This window comes from Calonectris borealis, chromosome 4 (genome assembly GCF_964195595.1).
Source record: "Calonectris borealis chromosome 4, bCalBor7.hap1.2, whole genome shotgun sequence".
Lineage (NCBI taxonomy): Eukaryota > Metazoa > Chordata > Aves > Procellariiformes > Procellariidae > Calonectris > Calonectris borealis.
In genome coordinates this window covers 66,033,576-66,058,848 of record NC_134315.1, presented here as the reverse complement: position 1 = coordinate 66,058,848, position 25,273 = coordinate 66,033,576, and the positions used below count along the sequence as shown (strand labels likewise).

At 42.3% G+C, this 25,273-nt stretch overlaps 1 protein-coding gene across 1 annotated transcript in view; it reads right to left on the bottom strand.

Moving 5' to 3' along the window:
• Positions 1–25,273, bottom strand: part of AFF1 (ALF transcription elongation factor 1) — a 129,181-nt gene that overhangs the window by 80,103 nt on the left and 23,805 nt on the right. The window lies entirely within an intron of this gene.

Sequence of the window (25,273 nt, the reverse complement as noted above, 5' to 3'; positions counted from 1 at the left end):
CATTAAGAGAGAACATTTCCTTTTAGTACAACTGCAGGAAATCACAAATTTATTGAAGCTGTTTTGTCATTAAAATGGACTCTTTTTCATCATGAGAAGCTGCTGATCAACATTTCTCAAGATTGAGAGACATATTCTTGTTTAATTTCAAGGCAAGACACACCACCCCCAAAAAAGGTTAAACACAAATCACACGGATGCACTGTCACAGCCTCACTGCAGCGCCCCAGCTCTGCTGCTCTAAAAGTCTCCATAGAAGAATCGCCACCAATTGATACAGCCAGGATCACATCTACAAAGATTAAACATGCAGTTTCATTCATCAGCCCATCAACTTGAAAAGAAACATGGATAAACGCATGGCACAGAAAGTTACCGAGCATCACAGATGTGCTCAGCTCTCACACTGTATCACCTAAGCAGCTTGCCTGACAGTGACTGTAAGACAAGCAGATGAAAGGACGACCTTAAAGTAAATACCAAACAGCATCAAAAATGCCTCGTCCCAACCTCTGCTTCCTTTCCTTTATGGAAACATCGTCAAGTTGTGACTTGCGGGATATTTTTGAGTTCTGTTTCACATCAAACACTATTTCACAGAACATACACAGTTTGAACAGAAACAAATGATAAGAGGAAAACACATGGCAGAAGCGCAACAGATGGTACAGTTAGTCAATTATTTTCTGCATCATCATCCAGCAGCTTTGGTATATGCTTTCCAAAAATACATATCTTCACACTGGAGAAATATGAGTTGGAATTTGTTTTTCAAGTTTTTGCTTCCTCTAGCTCCTTCAACTCATCAAGTCTATCCAGCCCTGTTTACTGACTGTACGATAGCAGCATTAGGCTGCTGAGCAAGAGATCAAGGCCTCACAGCCCATCCGTACTTCCACTACGATTGTAAGAGACATCCTGGCAAATATTTTTGAACAAAAATAATGTTCCAAGAAAATCCAGTGCTGCTGCAAGCTTTCCTTCAAACCACATGGAAAAATGATGCTGAATACACCTCTTCTTATGTTTTAAATACACAGCCCTCTAGGTTACACCAAAAAATTGAAGTGGAGAATGGCTGGGATGTTATAACAGGTAGCAGGAAATGCCAGTTTGCTTAAATAGAAGCTAAGTTAGCTTTTGCCAGCAAAAAATCAGTTCTACCTATGTAACACTAAGCATCTTCTCACTCTGCCTCTTCCACGGTGATCTTTGGGTTCAAATTCTTACTTATTCGTTTCCTATTGCTGTTGCCAAGTTTAAAAATATATTCATTACTCAGCCATTAAAAGGTTTTTGCTTCCTTTTGGCATCAATAAGTCTTTCTTCGTCAAGCAGTTCCCAGGAGTAAGCCTGAACATTTCCTGAGAAGAGTTGAGCCCCTGCAGCGCCCAGTGACTTTGGCAGGAATTGGGAACTCTCAGATGTTCTTCAAACATGAAAAACCCTTCACAGAATTGAGCCTAAAAACCCCAAATCCTCAAACGGTTATGTGCTTAAAAACACACCCCAGGCTTTGGAGCAGTATTTCTCAGCCTATGGTCTACAAACCACCGAAGGCTCAAAAGAGGAAAAAGAAGATTTGTGAAAAGATGCGAATAATTGACGGTAACAACCTCTTCTCCGCCTACCCAAAAAAGGCAAACAAATGAAAAGTTTTGACTTGGATTTTCCCTCATGCACTGAAATGTTTAAAATCTAACTTTTATTTAGTTGTAAATTAAAACCATTATAGCAATATCGCACTAGACAGATGTCCTGGTTTCGGCTGGAATAGAGTTAAATTTCTTCCTAGTGCTGTGTTTTGGATTCAGTATGAGAAGAATGTTGATAACACACTGATGTTTTCAGTTGTTGCTAAGTATCCTACCAGTCAAGGACTTTTCAGCTTCCTGTGCACAAGAGACCGGGAGAGAGCATAGCCGGGACAGCTGGCCCCGCTGGCCGACGGAGTATTCCATACCATGTGACATCATGCTCAGTATATGAATGGTGGGCGTGTCCAGGAAGTAGTGATTGCTGTTTTTTGGGCATTGCTCAGCAGATACACTCATTTTGTATATTTTATCATTATTATTACTATTATTTTCCTTTGCTTTTCTGTTCTATTAAACTGTCTTTATCTCAACCCACGAGTTTGCTCACTCTTACTCTTCTGATTCTCTCCCCGTCCCACTGGGGAGAGGAGGGGGGGAGTGAGCGAGTGGCTGTGTGGTCTTTGGCTGCCTGCCGGGTTAAACCACGACAACAGGCCTTGGATACTTTCACAAAAGGTGTGGTACTCTCCAGCCGAAAATGCTTCCAACAGGAGTGCTCCAAGCTGCGGTGCTCCCCTGTGCAGCAGGGCATCCTATTCCTCCTCCCCTCCACAGTGACGGGAGCTCTCATACCCGGGTCAACAGTTCCTCAGTCTCCACAGACACACCATTTACCCTACGAGCAGTAAGCTTTTGATTGCAAGAGGCAAGAAAGTCTCATGGTGAATATATAACACAAACAAACGACCCTCTCCCAAAGTGGTGAACCCCCCAGAGGCCAGAATACAGCATGCAAACAGTCAGACGGTGTTAGCAGAAAGATGTTCCCAACAAAAACCAGGAGCTCATGCTGAAGGCCAGCCGCACTTAACAGCTGCATACAGCAGCAACTTAGAAAATTTGGAAAAAGTGTGACAATTGTTTCAGTTTATGCAATCTTTACTTAGTCGTCTTCAATAACAACACTTAACTACGTTGCCGTAGTCGAAGCACCTGAACAAACCAAGAGGCAGTCTCTCCACTCGTGATGCTGCGGAAATGAAGTCTCTAAAGAAACCCAAGCTTTCAACCTCACCCCATGTACACTGATGTTAATAGAACGCTGTCAGAGAAGGTGTTAATTATAAGTTACACGGGGAACATGAAAGTTGTCATTCTCCATCTAAATGCAAATATATTAGGAAGACTTCTAAGAAGGTGTGGATGTGTGAAGTGTAATTACAAGGAGAGCAGACAAGGAGTTGGAACAATGATGAATTTAAGGCTTTGTTTGATCTGGATGTGGCAGGCAAAGGAGGAAATGTGAAAAATTTAAATCACCAGGTACGTGCAATGAAAAATCCTGACCACTTCACCTCTCAGAGACAAGGTGTTCTGTATACAGCAGTCTAATTCATCAGGCACACATCTCAGGATTTCCCCAAGCCAAGTAAGTGGCCCGACTGCCTTTCAGCCCTGAAGGCACATATGTCTTTTTGGGTAGCTGAGTAAAGATCTGCAATTCGACTGCTATTTCAGTAATTGAGTATGCACAGAAAAATTCAGACAAAGCTGCTGGTGCCTTGGCTGCAGCACTGATAGAGCAGCTCTAGATGTGCAGCCTAGGATGGGACCTGAGTGCAGGACTACTCCCCAGGCTCCGAGAGTCTCCTAACAACTGCACACCAAGCAGCCTTGGTTGTGGTGACCCAACTGTGACAAGACTGAGCTTACATGTGAGCAGCTTTTGCGGAGGCGACAGCGAAGAATGAGTTATTCTAAACTTCACTCTTTGTATCAAAATGGGAGACTTCAGCCTATCGCTAACACAGTTGCACTCCTCCGTTGCACAGCTGAGCAAACATTTTCACATAGACCCAAGTGCCTCCAGAGGTGCTCCCACAGCGCGCTCTCAGACCCAAGACCAATCCGGTTAAGCTCAGCTGGTACTTTGAGAAATGCACACCCAGATCCCTCTGACAGCGTGTTACATCCTGGCTTTGTCTGAGAATCGGTCTGTTTGGAGAAACGGCATTCCCTGCTGAGCAGATCCTGCTCTAACAGGGAGGGGACTCTGAGTCACCCACGATCACCCCAAGACCTGTCTGCAAAAAGGCCTGAGGAAACGATCGCACAAACAGAAAAGACATTTACCCTTCAAAGGTACTTACAGCATGCCTTCCTAGATCAAAGGCTGCTGGAAGTAAATACAAGGCCTTGGCACTATCAACAAACATATGGGGTGTAGCCTTTCTACCAGAATGTAAACTTTGGGTCTGCTTGGAAGTTTAGCTCAGAGAGAAAACATCTACCGTCAAAGCACAGGAAAACCAGATTTCAAAGGCCAGCCACTCTGTTCCTCTTGCTGCCCCCACAGCAGTCATGCAGCTAATTCACATTCTTATCCCACTGCATTCTACTTGTCTTCTTTCAAGTGGTCCCACACTCACCATTTCTAAGCATTTCCTGCCTCCCCTCCCAAAACCTGCTTCAGCACGCAAGTTCATAAGCTATTTAGAAAGGACTTCTTAGAAGACTCTTTGCGTAGCCTTCATTAGGCACCATCCATCACCACAGTGACTGCAGGATCACATTCGAGTTTTCATCTATCGTTCTTCTTTCTTCTGGATTTGTCTTGGAATCATCTTGCGTTAGCTTAGACCCATTCTGACAAGCCTTGGATGTCATCTTCCTGATGGTTCATCTGTGCTGAGGCAAACTCCTTCCATGTTAGCTTATTTTCCAATGAGAACAGCCATGCTGCGTAATACAGCCTAGAGCATCTGCATTCACACCACCATCTCAAGTGCCTCTACATGACAGAGCAAGCATCAGCAACATTTCACCTTCCTTCTAAGCCCCAGCAGGTCCACCAAATGACCAAAAGACATGAGCTGCCTGGTTGAATCAAGCTAAGGGCAGCTGAGTTGAACCAATTAGGAAACATTGTTGGTTCAAGGCCACAAAACGCTTTTGACGTGAGCAGAACAGAACCTTTTTCACTGACATACCTGATGGCTCTAAACATCTTGGAAATTGCTATGCACAGACTTACTGCAGTAACTCACCACTCTTTGCATATTTTGCATATACTATGTTGCTTAGAAATTCATCTAGATTGCCTAAGACACAGCCAGAAACAGGCAGATTCTGACGTTAAGTGGACGAGCAGGTAAAAGACATCGCTAAATAGGTTTGTTTAGTTTACACAGGAGCATGTACTTGGTGGATGGCTTTATATCCTCCCATTCTTCTCCTGTCCCTTCTCCTATCCTGAAAAGCATGTTTCCTGAGTTGACATTGTCTTTTTTTTTCTTACAGAAACTCTAACATGTGCTCATTATTCTAAGATAACAAACACAAAACAAAGCAATATTTTTTTTTTCATTAGAGCATAGTATGACAATCAACACAAGAATTCCATTTACGTTTTTTTTTCCTTCAGGAGAGTTCTATGAAAAATTAGTGCAGAAAAAGGACTTTTACACAAAAGGTGCAGTCAATTTTGCATTTAAAATACTGTCCGTAGAAGATAATTTCTGATCAAATACTACATATGCACATACAATGATATCTTATCTAAGGCTACGCCCCAGTAGCAAGCTTTCCCCAGTTATGAACAACATATTATCAATAGCTATGGAAAGATATCCCTAAAAGCCTATGAGTCACCTTTACCACAAAAACCAGCTATTTCTTTTTTGTGTTTTTACCTACCAAGTGCCACACACACTAGGATAGCAACCTTACTAGCACTTACACCCATGAAGATGAACGTATTTTTACTTGCCTTCCTAAAGCCAGCAGAGCTTCCCACATAAGAACTGTGACACATTTCCAGATCAAAGCCCAACTTCTACCAAATATTATACATGAAAAAAAATTATCACAAAGCCCTCACCAAATGTCACGCGTGCCTCTATAGAATTAATGCAAAAATGATGTGAGGAAGTAATAAGGAAACAAGAGAGGAAAAAGACAGGGAGAAGTAAGTCACAGAATTTTCTCCAGGATTTCTTCTTCCAGAAGAATGCCAGATGTTGAGAAACCCGCCAAATAAAACTGTCAATGGGCAAGGGAGAAATTACCTCTAAGGATGTACTCTTATTTTGATTTCCTCAGATAAGGAGGTAGAAGATAGCGACAGCTGAAAAACACATTCATGCAATGCGCAGTCACTTTCCAGGGCTGATCAGAGCTGATCTTGCTCCACCCGGTCTAAACATTACAATACAACATAAATACAAAGTAACTTTAAAAGGAAGTGTCCTAGGATGAAATCTCACTAGGGAAAGTGTGTGTTTAAGTAACCACAGATGTATCGTAGTAACCCAGGGTTGCAAAAGAACTGTTGTCATAGTATAAAGCCTTCTGAAAAAGTAACCAGTCTTCTACTTAAGTGTGCTATCTACAGGCTTGATTTTGTTAAAAACTTACTGCAGTTAAGACAAATCTTCCTGTAGCCAGAGTTCAGCTTTTAAACCAGCTGTTTCACATGCAAACCCATCCTGAACACAAGATCAAGATCTACTTCTTGTCAGAAATGACCTTTTCCCATTTTTATGTATTTAAAAATCAAAGGCGGTCATACAGTCTCCCATCAACAAAAAGCAACCTTGTATTATTCCTAACTTGCCACAGGGCAAGTGCAGGCATGCTGGCAGCAGGGTAACAAGCTACCGTGCGTCAGCTGCTGTTTAAGCAACTGTTTCAGTGGTACCTTACCCTGCCTCTGCAGCACCAGGAGCTTGCTGCAAGGTGTTTTTTTTTTTTTCCCCTTGATGAAAACAAGCACTTGTAAAGCACTTAGCAACTGCCATGGATTAAGAATGTATAAATGCACCCAAATGTGGCCATGTTAGAGCAGCACAGTGGCAATTTGTTTGGATAAGTCAGTGTTCAAACAGTATGAGGGCAGCAAGAAAAATTAAGGTGAATACACCCATCAGAGACCCAGCTCACCAGGATTTCAGCACCCAGAACAACTCTCACCGCTCACGAATGGACTGCCCTGTAGCGTTATCCCCTCCCACAATGTTTCTCCCTCTTGATTATCTACATGCCACTCATAATAAAAACAATTGTGTACTTCTCCCAGTTGTTTAAGTCAGCCTGAGACACATCAATAAATCTAACTCAAGTGTTAGCTGACAAACCCCAGCTCAGGAAAATGATGTGACTGAAGTTAAATTGGTGGAAAAGTGCCAAAACTCAAGTTTTGTTAAGCCCGGCTGGATCCTCTAGCACTCTGCACTTCAGTGCACCGCTTCAGCTGTTATCTCCATGCCAAATCTTTCTGTTACGGCTCTTTAAGTCAGTTATATGAGCACAGGAACAGGGTAACTACTATGTGGTAAGCAGCAAGCCTTTCAGATCAGGGATGGTCTTTCACTGCCTGCACATGTGCGCACAACTGCCCGGCACAGCGAGAAGGTGTTCCCCAGTGGAAACGCAGAGGCCATAACTGTGATGTTTTATCAACTCACCCACCGCTAGCAAAATATCACTGTTTCTAATGCTGATAAGGCATACTTGAATAGACAGAAGTGGTTATCAGCTGCTGCCCAATCAGTCTGAAGGCTTTCTTCAGTGAAGTGCTGCATGACATCCCCCACCGTACCCATCTGCCTCTGAATTCCTCCTCTCAGCAGCAGAAATCCAGCACCTTGGATGAACTGTTCCAGGTTTGCCTGGGAAAACGCACAGGGTAAAACCTCCATTCTACCCTATATAAGACCCATCCTACCTGTTTAGCCTTGAAATATCTTTTTTGTTGTTATTGTTGTCCAGTACAATCAATTTATTGGTACTAGGTTTAAACGCAGCAAGAGAATCGTGCATTCACAGCAGCAATCTACAAAAAATGGAATGTAAAAATGAAATTCATGTGTGTATTTCTTTAAAATAGGCTCCAAAAGAATGTCTTGTACTGGCAAATCTTGGAAATCTGAGAGATTAGGTAAAAAGGCTGTTGCAAACTAGTACTGGTTGAGAAAGAGCCAAATAATCAAGTAAAGGATCAAGAGAAAAAGTTTTTGCCATTAATATTAATTTCCCAGACCTATTCACACAATTACAAGATTTTGATTCACACACATATTTCCATCTTACTGATTATAGGAAATGAAACCATGATTGTTTAGACCTACTGTTTATTTACACCAACTGTCCAAACATTTTATTCCCGACCTAGCACAGAAGTACTCAGTAAAACAAAGCCCAGTGGTCCCCCCCCAACCAGTTACTGTTTCCCCAGGGTCCTCATAAAAATGATAAGCCTTTCAAAGAACTATCTCAGTTAAAAGGTCTTCAGAAAAATGTAGGTTACAGCAAAGTAAAAAAAAATAAAATCTAGATGATATCAGCTATTACATTTCAGAAAAAAACCCAAAGTTTAATTTGCCATGTGAAATCATTTTGCAAGTTAAATCAAGGATTCAAGTCTTAATCTATTTTTCTACCTCAGTTCTTCGAGTATACATAAATGCTTACTGCAGGTGCAAGAAGTCAAATGCAATAAATTTTCTACTTTAAGACTACATTAAAATTATTCAAGCAGACGTGCCTTTTGTTCACTGATTTTATAGAACTGGCTTCGTAAATGCTATTAAAAAAACCACATTATTGTTCTCCACTACACCAAAGAAGAATTTTAACAAGATACATAGTTAGTAAAAAAGAAACTGAAATGTTTAGTGAGCAGCTGCTTCACGTGTCTGCATTTTAAATCTCTTCTCACATAATACTCCTCCTCACATAGCTAACATCCCTGTACATCCAGCTGAGTGAATACATCACTGGTTTTCCATAGGAGCCTGCTGTCAGCTGACCTTCTCTATGCTCCGCCAAGCAGCTCATAAGTCCATCAGCCACATTGCCATGCGGTCCACAGGTGCCACATCATACATCTATTGCCACACAGTGCATGACATCCTCATTTCACACGCAGCTCAACTTCAGCACCATTTCTCCACAAAGAGCCCCTGCACGCTCCCCACACCATGTCATGCGGGTGGAGCAGCAGTTTCAGCATTACTTCATCTTGCTTCGCATGCCACACAAATACATGCACATACATCACAGCTTATCTTTTGTCAATTCTCCTCTTGAGGCAACAGAGCTGTCCGTACCATTGTAAAGCGTGTAAGCCTGTTCCCTTAAACATTTCCAAAAAACCCCTGTGTTTTCCAAAGACCTGATTTCACCCAGCCTTTCCTAAATGCTGTCAGACAGTTTGCTGACAGCGAGACTGCTGCAGAGCCTAAGAGCCTTTCACCTCCTATTTCCTGCATATTCGGAAGGGTCCTCCTTTCTACCCTCTGCTACCACCCCAGCTGTGGGCTAACATGTACTCCTGAAGCCCTACGCTTAAAGTAAAGAAACGTAAAAAGGAATGTAACATCAGCCTTTGCGTTTGTTCCTCTTATGACTGCAAACCTGAAGTTATTTAAAGAATAAACTACACATCAAATGCTATCAGTGGTTTAATTTGCTATGAAGCATAACAAAAGCAAAACCTACAAATATGAGCATTTGAAACTGTCTCAGAAATATGGATATGTGCAATTCTACCTCCTGAATCTTTAACCCTCTGCAACCTATTAAGCACATGAGTAAATCTGTAATATTTTTTACACTCTCTGTGTAAAATCCTTCCCAAACAATTGACTAAATCAGATGCAATGTGCTATGAGAACAGGACAGTACTGTAACTAATTTGAAATTAAGAAAAAATTAAAGAATATTAAAGACCTAAATTCTTTCATACTTTCACAGGAATTAGCAGCAAAGAAATCATGCATGAATGAAAAGATTTCCTATTCTTTTGAGTTTTCCACTACATAACAGCATGTACCGAGTAACAGGTTGGACAAGTCTTATCTGCATAGCAAGGACTAAGTAGGAACAGAAAGAGATTAGCAATGTTTGTAGAAAAGATCTGTTTATATGCTGAAAAGCCTGCTTAAAAATCTTTCCTGCAGTCTCTGCCAGACTATAATTATTCCAGAAGTATTTCCTAATTTTTCCATCTACACACACAAGCACCTGCTAATTTTCCTATGGTTTGTAACTGTTGTTCAATTTTATTAAGAAGCACACATGCTCCATATCTGAGTACCTCTCTATGCTGGAGTTTCAAACTACATTTGAATCATTAGCCTGATGTCTATATAACAAAGCATCTCATTGTCATTCAAAAGGACTTGGAAAGCGTTCAAACTATGCAAGAGCAATAACCCATGACAGGGTGCATTAGGCAGGTACCGATGCATGCCTAATGCACATTGCAAAGCATATGCCGCTCCAAAATACACTCTGAAGTATCCTATCTTTCCTTTTTCCTGCTTTTAAAAAATATTTACATGCAGTTCATTTTACACAAGCTATTACTTTTAGCAACTACAAAAAGCTACTCCTTTAAGAGAATAATAATAAAAAACACTACAAATACTTTTCCCCTTCAATTCTGAACACGTTTAGTCAACATCTTTGTAATTTTCCAATTTAAAAAAGGAAAAAGATCATTTTCTCACATCATCTGCAACTCTATTTGACAAGTTCCTATCTTTCTCTGGGTATTGGAAGCCGATGAGAAACAGCAAACTGCTCGGCTTTACCATCGTTAGCAACACTTGCGTGCAGGCAGTGGGAACATCACACTCTGGCTCAGATCAAAAGTAACAGCTAGCTCTGGTTCCCACAGGACAACAGCGTGGATTTGACAGCGCCAAGACCCACTGCAAACACTGGAAACCTCTCCGACTTGCTTGGTGCAGGCATGGCGCTTGGTCCGCATCTGCGTGCACCAGAGAGAGAAAGAGAGAGTCCAACAGGCACGTGGGTGTCCCAAACATGCAAAGAAAGGCTTGAGCAACAGAGGGGCTCCTGCAAGCTAGGTGAAGTCAGACATCCTTGTTCTTAGGCAGCATGGGGAAACTACGCAGTAAATTGTGGGAAAGGGGAGTGCTGGTGGGAACCAGCAAGGCCACTTCGAAAATACTTACCTTGCCTCCCTGAGCAGCATGTGCTCTTGGAGCACTTATTCACTGATAACTATGCTCTGTTCTGGAGAGTACACAGCTGTACACCAAATCAACTGCCAGCTCAATACCAAGCTAATCTTTTTTTACCTGCTGCTGCCTAACCTAGGCGAGGTATCTAAAAGACGGACACAGCTTCTGTAAGGACTAATGTGTCTTGAAAGGCTTGCAGCAATACCAAAAAATGATAATGTCAATACCCCTTGGAGCACATCTCCCTTGCTGCTTAAAAACATGAGGTATTTTTTGTGAACCATGTAACACAGCAAAACCCATGATTTTTACAGGGAGGCAGAGGGACAATGCATTTTCTAGCTGAAATGGCAAACTCCTACATACCAGGAGTTATCTGCCAATAATTGGGCAATGTGCTGATTAATACTTTTTCTGGGTCACCTAAGGACAGTGCATGCACGAATATCTCGCCACGATTAATTAATCGCTCTTTGTGCATTTATCCTGGTAGAATTTACATGTCCCACATAGTGAATACCCTGAATGAGGCAATTTCTACCTCCAAAAGCACTTACTATTGTCAGTTTATTTGCCCTGCTTAGCCTGATGCTCAGATTGGCAATAAATCATCGTTCTTAGCAGCTGAAGTGTTTAAGCGTCTTTCATTCAATATTCTTTCCTCCCCACTGGCCCCCCTGCAAGTACAGTAATCATGTGCTGAATAGTCATTTACAGCACTGCAATTAAGAGATTATTCCATTAGGCTTTGTATTTCTATCCGGTTTTACGTTTCCATTAAAAGCACTTTGTTAAACAATTGAGCAACAAACATAATGCAAATGCAGGAGTCTCATGAGCAGACGCCTGTCAGGCAGAGCCCCTGTGAAGCAGCCCAGGAAGGGCAGGCAGTGCTCATGGGGTCGACAGAGACACCCTCTCTCATGCGGAGTCCCAAAACCAGGGAAAGGACAGGTAGCACGACTACAGATGGGCCAATGTGGAGCAAGCAGTGGAGGTGTTGACTGTCTGCCAGGAGTTTGGGTGAAACTGGGGAAGAGTCACTGGCTAGACACCTATGTGTGGGATGAGTTCCTCTGTAAACACAGCATCGTTGCTCTAAGAGCAAAGAAATGTCAAGGAAGCTTTACTTCTGTAAAAAGTGACCACTCCTGTCCCTTACATTTCAGTACGCGCGTGGGGCTCGGGAATTCAAGTATCTGACATCTCCAGCATTCGTGCAGCCTCAGTCAATACATTTACCACCAAGAAAACTGAACTATGAAATATGTTTTCCGTTTCTGTGGGTGGTTCCCCTCATCACCCATTTTACAGTTTGTTATTTAGTTTTCCCTCTTTCCTTCTTTTTCTGCAGCATAGCTCTGCTGCTCTTTCCCAAGTCCTTGCCCTCTGCCTGATCCATTTTAAGCCTGTGAGAACTGGAGGTTACTGGTGAAAGCCCCCCGTTCGTCATGTGCACAAAGTTTCAGTCCTTAGAAACAGTCAGTAACAGTGAAGCCCTTGCAAAGTAAAAAGTCTGTGACGAATGAGGAAGATGCGCTTCCTCAGACCTTGCAGGAAGGACATGGAGCGAACAGATGTTAGTGCAACTCCTGCAAATGGAAATTAGAGAGGAAGCTCAACTTTAGTCGTTTTAAAAATATGCCTGTCTCAGCTATGAGAACATACAGTCACATCACAGCAACTTTTCTATTCTTCTAGCTTCCAGATTCTGTATCATTTTGTTTTCAGTTTTAACCTTCTAAGGGATTGGTATTTTTGCAAGACTGTTCTCAACTGGCTGTCCTTTTGTCTGGGGAAACTACCACTCTCGCAGGAAGTTACGTCTGCCCAGACAATAATGGTGGTGATTTCATGCCAAGCTTGCAACCAAGGCTGGAAAACTACACCAAAGCACTGCAGGAATACACAGAAGGAGTTTCACCAGGAATATGCAGCATTTTGTTCACTCAGCGGTGACTCAGGACGTCTTCCAAGGATACACTGCCTTCTTTGATAAAACCCATCAGAGCCTCTGCCCTTACGAGTATTTTCATGGTAACAATCAACAGCCTCTTAGAGTCCCTGTCCTCAATGCCACGGTGGCAACAGACGGTTTGGAAGGAGAATGAATCAGCACCGCCTCTCCCTGGGGTTCCTCATCCCCTGCCCTCCCACACATGTTCCCAACGACACTTATTCATCCCCCTGAGCACAAGGCAGGAGGTCTGCACTTTGCTCTCTGAGGGACCGAGCAGATGCCCTACGTAACCATTGCGTCAAACTTCTGAAGAAGGTTTTAAATTCTTCTGTGTAGGCTGCTGCATTTTCCCTCACCCCGTGACTCCGTCTGTCTAGAGCTACATCCAGTGTCAAGCCTGGTAAGCCTCTTGAACAACCTGCTTCCAACCAGCCAGCTTCCTGCGTCATCGCAGGGACGCGCTTCCTCTGGATTGCTTCATCTCTCTGTAGTCTCTGTCCCAGAGATTCATTAATGAAGCATCCACCAACACGATGAATAACAACTCCAACACCAGCTAACACCCCAAATAACCCAAGTAACAACCACCCAAGTAGAAAGCTAGGTATTTTCAAAACACAAGCCGATCATGGGGATTGGGAGTAACTTCTTTTTTTTAAACCACAGGATAACTTAATCTCCCTAAAATCTCAGCACACACTTTCTAATACACTCTGTATCTTTTCCACCTTACTCAATTGCTTAGTTGTCACAGCTACTAAACATGCAACCACAAAAGAGTAGACATTTTGCACAACAAACTTGTTACGCACAAGTACTTCTGGAAGCCACTTGAAAAACGGGAGGAAGGAAAGAACAGAGAGAGTCACTATTTCTGCATTTTCCTATTCCAACCGAAACTTTCCTTTTATCCGTCCTCAGAACAACTCTTAGAACCCTTCCCAGCCAGCATATTGTGCCTTAGCCCCACATTTTTTCACTTAACACAGCCCTGCTTAGAAATATGATGCTTGTAGCAATACACACAACGGAGAAAGAACAAAGGAAATGGTAAGGTTAATATCCCTCCCCTCTCCCACATCTCTTTTTCTCTCTGTCATGCACACATGTAGAAGTCATTCCTCAGTTTCAAGCTGTGAATCAGGAACCCATTTTGAGCACCTGCTTATACACATTCACATGCAAAAACCATCCTCCGTGTAAAGGTTCTCCAGGTCAAGAATTCATTTTGAGCACAAGCTCGAGCACAGCTCTTTAACAGGAACACTTTCTTGAATTGGACTTGAAAGCTTAAAGCCACGGGAAACTAGAAAACTTGTCTAAATTCCTCCTTTCACCAAAGAAGTTCATTGCCTTATAATACACGGTTCAAGCCTCTCAAAAGATGTGGAGGGAATAGATCAGCTGGAACCGAGCATACATGCTGAAGGCTATGATTTGGCCCCGAATGAGACCGACGCAGAAAAACCCAGAGGAACCCATGAAATTCAGAGCAGCAGCTGTAACAACACCTTGCACGTACACCCTGCTGAGCCCTGGCGCGTCGCCTCTCGCCGCTGCCTCAGCTTCCAGCACACCCTTGGCAGGCTGAACTCACACAAACCACTTCAACCCTTCTCTGGTTTCCTACTTTCCACTGAGACTTCGCTGCACATCAGCAGGATCCAAGACCTGTATCTAGTCAGTGCCTGCACCTCACTTGCTCTCCATCTTATTTGCACTTTATCACCAAAGGGAAAGAGAAGAGGAAGGGGTGAAAAAATAGTTCAAGGACTTTCTAAGAAAACTGCATGACTTAATTAAAGGCCTTTTAAATGCATCATATTAAGCCCAGTGACTGCTACTGGTTTTTCAGCCCTCACACTCTGGTTCTTCTGTGCTCAGGGACTTTTCTAGGGGAAAGAAAGAAATATTGAACAAACAAAACCAAATCATTATTTGCTTGGCAGATAACTGTACATAAACGGTCTTTAAAGTTGTTGCACTCAAGTAAACATAGCGTATATCAATATCATCTATACATTTCCGTCATTAGGCTTAGAGGGAGGAGGATGGCTCATTTTCAAGGAAACAATTTTTTAAAAGGAAACCATTAACTTGATATTCAATCAATGTACAGAGGAACAGAGAAGTAAAGAAGCAATTTTCCCAATATTTCCCCTGTCCATAAGTTGCATACTTTTTCATCTGCCCCATGCATGACACCCCTCGCCCACCAAATTAATAGCCAGAAAGCAATGGACCGTAGGAAAAAATGAAAGGACGGCTAATAGAGAAATCCGTCAAAAGAAAAGCAAAAAACAGGGTTGGGACACAGAAAGAAGAGAGTTTTCTTCACAATACCTTCTTTTATACGGCATTTCTATCAGACTGTTTCAAGGGGGGAATATTTTTAAACATGACTTTTGAGTTTTTCTTTTCTATAGCTGAAAGAAGGACTTTTTCTCCCTCTCCCCACTGTTTTGGCTAGCACAAATGATTACTGCCAAATCAGAAAGCTACAGGCATAAGCACTCTTAAGGGAGCTGAGTGGAAACGGTACTGAATGCAAGACCTTGACTGAGACACTGCACGCTCCATACATGTCTCTTTATAATTAAGTACAGCACAGATACCGAGTCAGTTCTTAGGGTAAGGACTGAAACAACTGTATTTGGCCACAAGGTTCAGCCCAAAGGATGGAATGTCAACTAAATGTTCATTAGGTTTAAAAATTAATCCAGATCACATCCGGCTTTATAAGTATTACAGGATGGGCTTTTTTTGCATGTGTGATTTTCTTTTTCTTTGTTTTGAGGTGTTTTGTTTTGTTTTTAAATAGCACAGTTCCTAAGTTTTCATGATAAATTCTCTCACAAGTTGTTCAAATAGCAAAACAACATCAACACACACCAATACAGCTGCCAAAACAGAGCTTGAGAAGCTTTTGGTTGCAATTATCAGATTATGTTATAATTACAAATTGTTTTCATTTATTTAAGAATTACAGAAAGGAGGTTCTGGCTGTGAAATGCAGTGCTAGACTACATCAGCTGTCTACATTGTAAGAGAAAGGAACAGCAATAGGCTTCCTGCACGTAAATGTAGTCTGTCCCTCCAAAGATGTATGAAAAAGGGATGCGTAATGAGAGAAACCTATCTACTGTAGGTCAGTTTGTTCAGTTTATTTAACTGACTTGGAAAGAAAACACACTTTCCAAATCATTAGGAACCAGACTGATTCACATATTTAAGTTATGGAAGAACCAGCTTGGGAGCCAAGTTTTAATGTTATCATTTCTGCAGACTGACAATTTCATCCATCCACTTTAATCCGCTGTGGTCCTACTTGTGCGGAGTTGCGCTGTCCGTGCACCGCAGCACCGAGCGACAGCACTATGCTACGCTCAGCAACATGTCAGGATAAGTACAGAAATTCCTGTTTGGGGCTGTCTCATTTTGGCTTGCTTGGAACCAAGGTCGAGATCATCCCATTTACCCACCAAGAGTTTGAAGCTGGTCTGGAAGGAAGAGGGAACAACATCAACAAAAAGTTAAGGGCATCTTCAGAGGGAAAGTCTAGGCTTTGCTGAAAAAAGCTGTTAACATTTTCTCCTTTCCCGAGTTAAATTCTTCATCCCAAACTGGCTAGGCTGCCTTGTAGGCACAATTCCATGTATGTGCATAGAAAGTCTCTGATAAAAAATGAGTTTCCAGAGTGGTTTATTCTTGCACAAAAGGCTGCAGTCTGTAGATAAAATGTATAGCTATTCACAACCAAACCTTAAGCACACCTTTGTACTCAGAGATACTCGTTTTTGTGAGAGATGAATTTAAGCCATTAGCTTTCCCTTCAGCTGTTGTTATTAATGGTTCCCTAATAAGCTATAAAACTGCTCAATACAAACATTGGTATCCTGCTAAGAAAATCTAGAAAGTAAAGTGCTTTTTTCCCCCAAAAGAAACTTGCTGAATGATATGCTAAAAATAAGGGTTTTTTCCATAGCTGACTTACGGAAAAAATACTCTAACATCTGTTACAGCCAGATGGCACATCTTTACAGCATTATTACTCTCAACCATGTTCTCTTTCAGCTTTCTTACTTGCTACTTCTTGATTACATTGTACCATCTAACTTACCAACTCTGGGTTTTCCCGGCAGGGAAGAATTTCTGCCAGCTCCTTCATATATCGTATCAGTTTTATCCCGATAGTTTGTGACATTAAAAATTCCCTATACCTAGAAGAACAAAAGCCATACAAGTACTCCTTTATCAGCATATGCTTTTAACAGAAAAGGCTGGGAGTACTGATACCATTTTTGTTACAAATAAATAGAGAACTGCAAGGGAAAGCTTTGTGGCACTTAATTCACTAAATGACCAAAAGTCTTTTTTCAAAGGTGAAGCACTGAGTTACTGAATTTTTCCAAGTTAGCCAATTTAGGAAGTTTCTTTGGTCTGTTATTTTTAATGCCTCAGTGTATGAGTCAACTGCTTTTCATGCAGAACGCAGTGGGAAAAATCCCCCATCTCATTATTATGGTGTTCCTAAAAGCAGATTAGACTTTCTTAAAGAACAGAACACAATTCTACCTATCATTCTGTCTCTCCCCAATTTGGGCAGTTACACAGAATCTTCTTAAGCTCTAGACTAGTAGGTTTTTTATTCCTGTAGTCCATTACACAGAACCAGGCATTTCCTCTTAGGAGGGTCACAAACACTAGCTAAGCAAAAAAAGCCTATTACTAGTTTGCTGAAGCCAGCCCATGGAAAATAGATAAGGGTTTGCAAACAAATAAAGATCGTTAACAGAGTTCCAAAACCTTGGCAAAGTGATCGCATTCTCTTTAAATATTAAGAGACTCGTTCATCTTGTTTCCAGAATGAAAGTCATAGAATATCATGTGTTAAATCAGAAACCCAAAATCAAACCCAAAACTTCACATATTTAAATATTTCTGAGACACAGAACATCTAAACAAGTTGAAAATCATGAGCTTTCAAAAATGAATGTGCAAAAAACATACTCACAGACACAGGGAAAAAAACACGTAAATTCCACATGCTTCTGAACTTACATTCTTAAAGCTTTAAAACTAGACAACTATTTTTGAAGGAAGAAGCACTGCTTCGAGTACTGCCGTAAGTTTCCTATCAGCCTGCACAAGAGACAACCACGGGGAAAGCATCCTACAGTGAAGCTCCCTCTCCAGACTGGGATGCACCTCAAATCTGGGTGCCCATTAGCCAAGATCACCCTGCAGCACAGACCGAGAATTAACTGCAAGCCAGGCTGCGACTGAAAAGTTTACAAGTGGGCTTGGGCTTTCTGGTAGCAAACACTAAAGAGAGGCACAAGTGAGAAAATGGCAAACAGACCAACCACAACCGGGTATCGTGCTGTTGAAGGCAGGCCTTCTCCGAGAAGGGCAATGAGTTTTATTTCTCATCTGCTAACCCAGGCAGTAATCACCGTTTAGCACAAGAATCACACGAGACAACGTGGTACAACGTGGTACAAAGTCTCAAGTATCATCACGTTATTTCTAGTGACTGCTCTCCATTCTCCCATTTCCCGCCCAAAACAAGTACCAGAACCAAATGCAATTACCTCACTCATACACTGAAAATGCAAGGGAAAGGTTTAAAAAAAAAAAAAAAAAGGAAGAGTAGCTGTACAAATTATTTTTGCCAAAGGACACCCAGCAGGAACAGAGAAGTAAGTGCATTCCTCATGTCAGACTATATTGCACTAGTAATGGAAAAAATGAGTTTCTCCAAAAGAGGCACATACTATGAACCCAGGGATTTATGCATAAGGAATCTTCATTTTTCTATCTCTAAAAACCACGGGAGTTTTAGTGCTTTTTAAAATTTATATAGATAAACAATTCTGGAAGTCACTTTAAAAACATTAAAAGGCAGGTGTAACAGTTCAGTAAAATTGAAGAGAGGCTTTCAGGCTGGACTACAGGAAACATCATGGTCCCACTGGACAGAGATAGAATCATAGAATACCAGGCTGGAAGGGACCTCAAGGACCATCTGGTCCAAGCTTTCTTGGGAAAAGCACAGTCTAGACAAGATGGGCCAGCACCCTGTCCAGCCGAATCTTATCCAATGTTGGGGAATCCACCACTTCCCTGGGGAGATTATTCCAATGGCTGATTGTTCTCATTGTGAAAAATTTTCCTCTTGTGTCCAGTCGGAATCTCCCCAGGAGCAGCTCGTACCCATTACCCGTCATCTTTTCCACGTGATTCGTTGTAAAAAGGGAGTCTCCATCTTCTTTGTAGCCATCCTTTAAATACTGGAACATGGTGATAAGGTCTCCCCTAAGCCTTCTTTTCTCAAGGCTGAACAAACCCAGAGATGGGTGTTTTCTCTCATCAATTAAGAGTTAACTGCTGGACAAAGCAGACTATCCCACTACAAGGGGTCTGCAGATGCAGAGTCTCAGCAAAGAAGGGAGACGCGGTGCTCCAGAAGAGCTCTTTAGCCAACACAGCTTACATCCACCATCCCATACCCATCCCCCCAGAAGCCGTAAGCCAGAAAAAGCAGCCTTATTCACCAGAATCATGGAGTTTACACTAAGCTTTGGCCAACACAGTTATCTCACCTCTGCAGTATATTTGTTGCTTGTACTTTTAGCTATGCCAGCAAAACTTTTCATGGTAAACAAGGCCTCGGAAGCTGCAGTGACAGACAGACATGGTAGCTATCACGGATGGGGGCCTCTAGGTAAATGGCAATGCTAAGAGAGTCTTCAAAAAAACCGAGCAAACCTCCCTGCTCCGCAGCACAGCTAGCCCATGCTATCTTTCTGTTAGCACATGTTATTTTAGCAAAGGTATGAAGAAATAGGTCCCCAGACTGACAGCCTGTTCTCAGCAGAACCACAGCCTTACTGGCACCAGGAAAACAACTTTTACTAGAACAACTTGTTCTGCCGAGGGCTGTGGGGACAGGGAAAAAGAGAGAAGCATTTCACCAAAGCACTTCTAAACTGCCAGCATATTCCCTGTCTTCAAATTAGGATGATTTTTCCAAAACAGCCTACCGGGGGGAGAGGATTCTTGAGAAATAGCTGCAGACCAGTTATGAGGGAGAGTTTCTAAGCTGTGCTTGCAAAGATGAATTATCTCGATAATATCTTTTTAAGCACAATGTAACAAACACAAGAAAACTGAAAGCAATTTCTTACCATATGTCTACAACTCTCCAAAGATGTAAATATCCCTTTACTGCTATACATTTTAATAATTCCTTTCAATTTCAGATGCTAGCAGATACCCATATTTCAAACTGTAATGCCCATAACTCAGCCCAGGGAAGAGGCACATGCACTCATGCTCTCTCACATACCTCACATACATACACCAACTGCTAAACACTACTGTGCCATGAAGGAGCTGTTCATACATTGATGAATACATCATTTGCTGCTTATAGACTACACAGTATATGGTATTCTAAGCAAAAAATGTATAGAATAAAAATACTACCATATGCTTGTGAGTTTGCTCTTTTGTTTCTTTTTAAAAAGGGCTTCTACTATACTCTTCCTGCTTAGGTTTTGGTGAATTGGGGGTAGGGGTGGTTTTGTTGTTTGTTCTTTGTTGGGTTTTTTTGTTGGTGGTTTTTTTTTAACAAGTAAAAAAAATGAAACTCACATTTTTTACAGTTCTGAGAATAAGTTTTACTGTTGTCTCTGAGGTTAAACATTAACAATTTGCTTGTTGAACTTTCTCTAAAAATTCAAGCGGGGACATTATTTTCTCTTAACCTGACGGGTAGCATTGCAAAAACAACACTAAAGGAAAACTTTAGGTCACTGGTACAATAAACACTCAGTACAACTAAAAATGACAGCTCTACACACTAAGCAATATCTAAGCCTAAACTAATCCAGAAGACAAACATCCTCATGAAGCATATGGCAGTGATGAAGGTGGCCTATTCCAACCTGCCTAGACACCTCAGCTCGACAATGCTGAAAACAGTATTAACATTAGCAGAGCAGTTTTGTGCCCACACACCTGCTTTTTCTCCCTGCCTGCCACCTCTCCCTTCCCCTACAAGGGTAAGGCAGCAAAAGAAATGCACTTTTTAAAACCTGTGCAGTAAAACAAGGTGATCAATAATTTCTGCACCTCAGCAGTGCACAAGAGAGCTGGGGACTAGCTCTGCACAAAGCAGCCATTACAGCCGAGAGGAAAGACAGGCGGGAAGGTTCTGCCTCTCACCGTTTTCCACAGCCGCATGATTCTGCACAGATCTAGAATGCAACTTCTCTTCCCCAAATTGTCTGTGAATTTGCAACTGTGGAAAATCTGCCCATCGCACATGCAATAGCTCTTGTCTGTTCCCCATAAAAGCATTCTGCTGGAGCAATGCAGCTCTATCTTAATCCACCTATGATAACACTGCATTTTGGAGCGGTATCTGCCCCAGGCAGTTGCTCCACCCCAGCCAGTGCTACGTGTGCCTTCTCATTTTTATCATGGACACAGATGAACTGCAGCAGCCAAAACTGCAAAACACAACATAGCCAGTACTTTTTTCACTATAACATACCACATGGAAAAAATCTCCATGCTGTGTTCAAGCCTGAACAGGATGAGTACTTCCCGTTTTTTTTGAGGCTCAGACATCTCTACATTAAAGTAACTCTTTCGTCACGTTGCTCGCGAGCTAGGCAGTAAACCAGGCTCTGCGCTCCCGACCACCCTGCGCCTGAGCTAGGCCTTAGGAAGACGCTTAGTGGAGAAATCTTCCTTGCTTCACTGTAGTCCACTCACGAAGAACAATGTCTTCATAGCATTCTCATGTTCTTTACTGAGACAGCTTTTCTATTATATTTTAAAGACATTTAAAAGCTTCATGCCGTCATTCACGTATGACTACACTCAGAAGGAAAGTGCTGAGGAGAATTTATGCAGTTCATTAAAAGCTTGTTTCCTGCTATTCGTGCCGCATCTTGCAGTTGAACTAGCAAATGATTTTCTCATAAAAAGCAGTGAGAAGAGGCCTCTCTCTACAAAACAGATTCAGACCCAGGAAAATTACGTGATCGAAGGAAACATTCCCTTCTGTACCAACTCAGGTATACCATGACAATAGTATTTCAAAGTTTTCAAGGGCCTATTACAACCTTGAACCCCCACTGCAAAAAACAAACAAAACAAAACAAAACAAAAAACCAAACAAAAAAAAAACACAAAGCAAAAAAAAAAAAACCTCAAAACCAAAACCACAAACACAAAACCCAACAAACGTACTTGAAAAATCCACTTCCCTGTGAGCATCTCTTCTCTGTGGGGGAGCTTCAGCTGGAGGCCTGCCCCAAAGCAATAGACTCCAGGCTCAGAAAGTCCAGGCAATAAGGAACTATGAACTGAAAATCCCCAGCAGCCTGCAAAACATGCCGTGGATCAGCTAGGCATTTTGTTCTGGAGAAAATAGGGTTGTATTTCTACAGGCAGGGCTAGTAGCAGTGTACAAGCAAAACCGACAGGGGGTTCACAGGATGTTTTGGCTTTTAATAGACAGGTAAACTCCAACAAGACATTGTTTCAGCCCTTTTTCACCTACATCAGCTGACTGGAATGCATCATCACCAATACTGGCATTTGCCTGTATCAACAGGACCCACAAAACAAACAAGTTATGAAACATGTCTTTAGATCTGGCCTGGAAAGCTGTGAAACGACACGGAATGACATCAAGCTGACTCATTCAACGTAGCTTCTCCTCAGGGAAAAGCCTCAGCATTACCCCCTTCAGAAGAAACAGTTTTGCATTTACCATGTTTTAAATGCAGATATGGCCACAGCACCACCTTCTTTTTCTACCGAAATGAGAGGTACAGCCTCATTTCAAGACTCTTCTGGGTTTAGCTGGTACACCTTGGCTTTAGGGGGTGGAAACAGAGGGCTTCCCAGACTGCTGTCCATCATTACCTTTCCCTTGCAGGGCTGACTTGGGAGAAAGAGCAAGGTGAGCCCAGCAGGGATGACAGCGCAACACTCAGATTTCCTGTTGCTCTGACTGTGCTACTGTATTCACCTATGTACAAAGATTAGGAAATTGCATTCATTCTGCATACCTGCAATCATACAAATCATGACCACTTCGAAAGGCAAGTTATATGACAACTGGAAATTCTCACCATCCATAACAACAAAGTATTTATTTATCCACCAATTTTAAATAAAATAAGTGTAACTGACAGGGTCTACAGATAATTTAAAATGATCCCAACCAGCCCGAGAAAAGCAGCCTACATCTTCAAAAAAGCAGCTATTCATCTAAAGATCCTCAGCTTGCGATTGCTGCAGTAGAGCACACATTTTAATGAAGGAGGAAGCAGAAGAGAGGTGGGCTCCACCACTCAGTCAAGGAGCCATATCCTCATGCCTCACTGATCGCTGGTAGTAGCTGGTAGTGAGCGCAGGTGCCAGTCTGTCCCACATACCTCCTTAGGGGTCCTGCCGTATCTCAGAGCAGCTGAATGGCACGTGATGAATATCACGCCACATTTAACAAGAAAGTAAACTTGTCCTCATTCAGATCGATTCTGCTTCTGCTCGCACGTTCCTGAATATACCATAAAAACCTGACACAAGCCCTGTTGCCCAGGGACACTACAGGCATCAGATCATCCACACATTCCAGAAGCGAGTGCATAGAAAGCCACAACCGCAAACCTAGAGCTCAACTAGCAACTTAAAAAAAAAAAAAAAGAAAATCTACATTATACACAAAACAACGCTAACTGGAGGATAGTTTCTCCACCTAATGGCTCTAGATACAAGCTCTTTACAGCAGCCATTGGTAGAAGCTGATCATTCTCAAACAGCTGAAACAAAAACATACCCAACTCACCACATAATAATTTCTTAAGATTTACTATTTTAAAAAATGTTACAGCATCCATTAGCACATCAGTTTCTCAGTCATCACTATTACAGTTTTTAAAATGCTGAAGTGCAGCAACAAGCATGTTTTATCACCTTGTTTTCCTTACCCTTCCACCCTTCAAAACAGTGAAACCCAAATGCTAGGTGAGCTGCCCAGGATCATAACACTGAAGCTGAAGAAAGGATGCAGGATTTTCCTGTTACCAAACAAGCATCATCCCCAATGTCACCTCCCTTTCATTAGCTGAAACATACAGCATGTGAGAAATAGCAAACCCAAGAAGATGGAGGAGTGCCCGAAGGCCTCATACAGAGTGATACCCAAAACGCTACAGTGCTCTGTATCATACCACCTCATCAGTAATTTACTGAGCTTGCAGAAATTGTTTGTATTTTTTACAGAGGAGAAATGAACACAAAAAGCTCACCCACATCTTTTGTCAGCTACCTAGCAGAGTAAACCCTCCGTCATGTTTTGGCAAATGAATTCTGGAGATGTGGCCTCTCAGTCCCACGCAGTGTAACTCCAATTATTTATTGTGAATATGAATTCTCCCTTCACTGTTGAATAAAAGCTTCTATGCACCCACAAAGTACAAATCTCTTGGACTGAGATGAATACCCCTGCTGACCTGTGCCACCAAAACAGAAATACCATAAGCACCGGTCTTTCTGGCAAATGTAACATCTCTCCTGCAAGAGATTCATTTCTGCTGTTCATATTCACTCCTACTCTCTTTTAAATGTCTTAAAATGAGCAATAATCATAGACTTTAACACTGATGTTCAAGCATACGGAGGTTACTTTCTTACTCACTATGCTGAAATGCTCTGACGCAGTTTTACAGCTTGAGCGCCTCACAGCACCCTGACAAAAGCAAAAGCCAACGCACTCGATGGAGGAGAAGGGAGGGTACAGAACGGCAGGTGCACATCTTGTCTCCATGCCCGTCTCAAATGGCAGGTGTGGGGCACGGTCCTTTCACCTACCCTGCAGTACCCAGCCCCATGGACCCAGCCCTTGCTCCATTTTCCTCACTTTTAGTTTGAGCCACTCAACGTATAAAAAACTTCATTCTCTGCGCCGTCCACCTTACAGGTTAGGGATGTGGTTTGCTGACCCCAGTGCCAGCCTTGCCCTTTCTCGGCCAGTTTGCTGAGGCTGGGGCTACAGTTGGGACCCGGCTCCCATGTGCCCTCCTGCCACCCAAGAAAATGGCTGTGCGACCTCTGAGACGTCAAGCGTGTCCCTGGCCTTGGAGCCAAGCCAAGCTTCAAGGCCAGCCAGCAGCTCTAAGATTTATGCTGTATCCTCTCTTAGCATCCGGGCCTATTAAAGCAACGCGCTGATAATGCAGGCCAGTAAATCATGCGAATAAGCGATCATACAAAGGAAAAAAAAGATGCTGAAAAATTAAACCTTCGCCTCTTTGTTAAGTACTCCCAATCTCCCCACACGCAGAGAGAGCAGGCAGTCGGAGCTACAGAAGAGTTCAGCTGTTAACGAAGCAATCAATCTTCCCATCCTTCCTCCCCAAACCTCAGGGCTCTGTCATTTTGCAGTTTGTAATTTAAAGCCAGATCTTGGCTTCAAACCTGCAGAAAAGCACCACTGTGAAAATACACTGCGAGTTCCAAACTTCTGTGTAGGATAT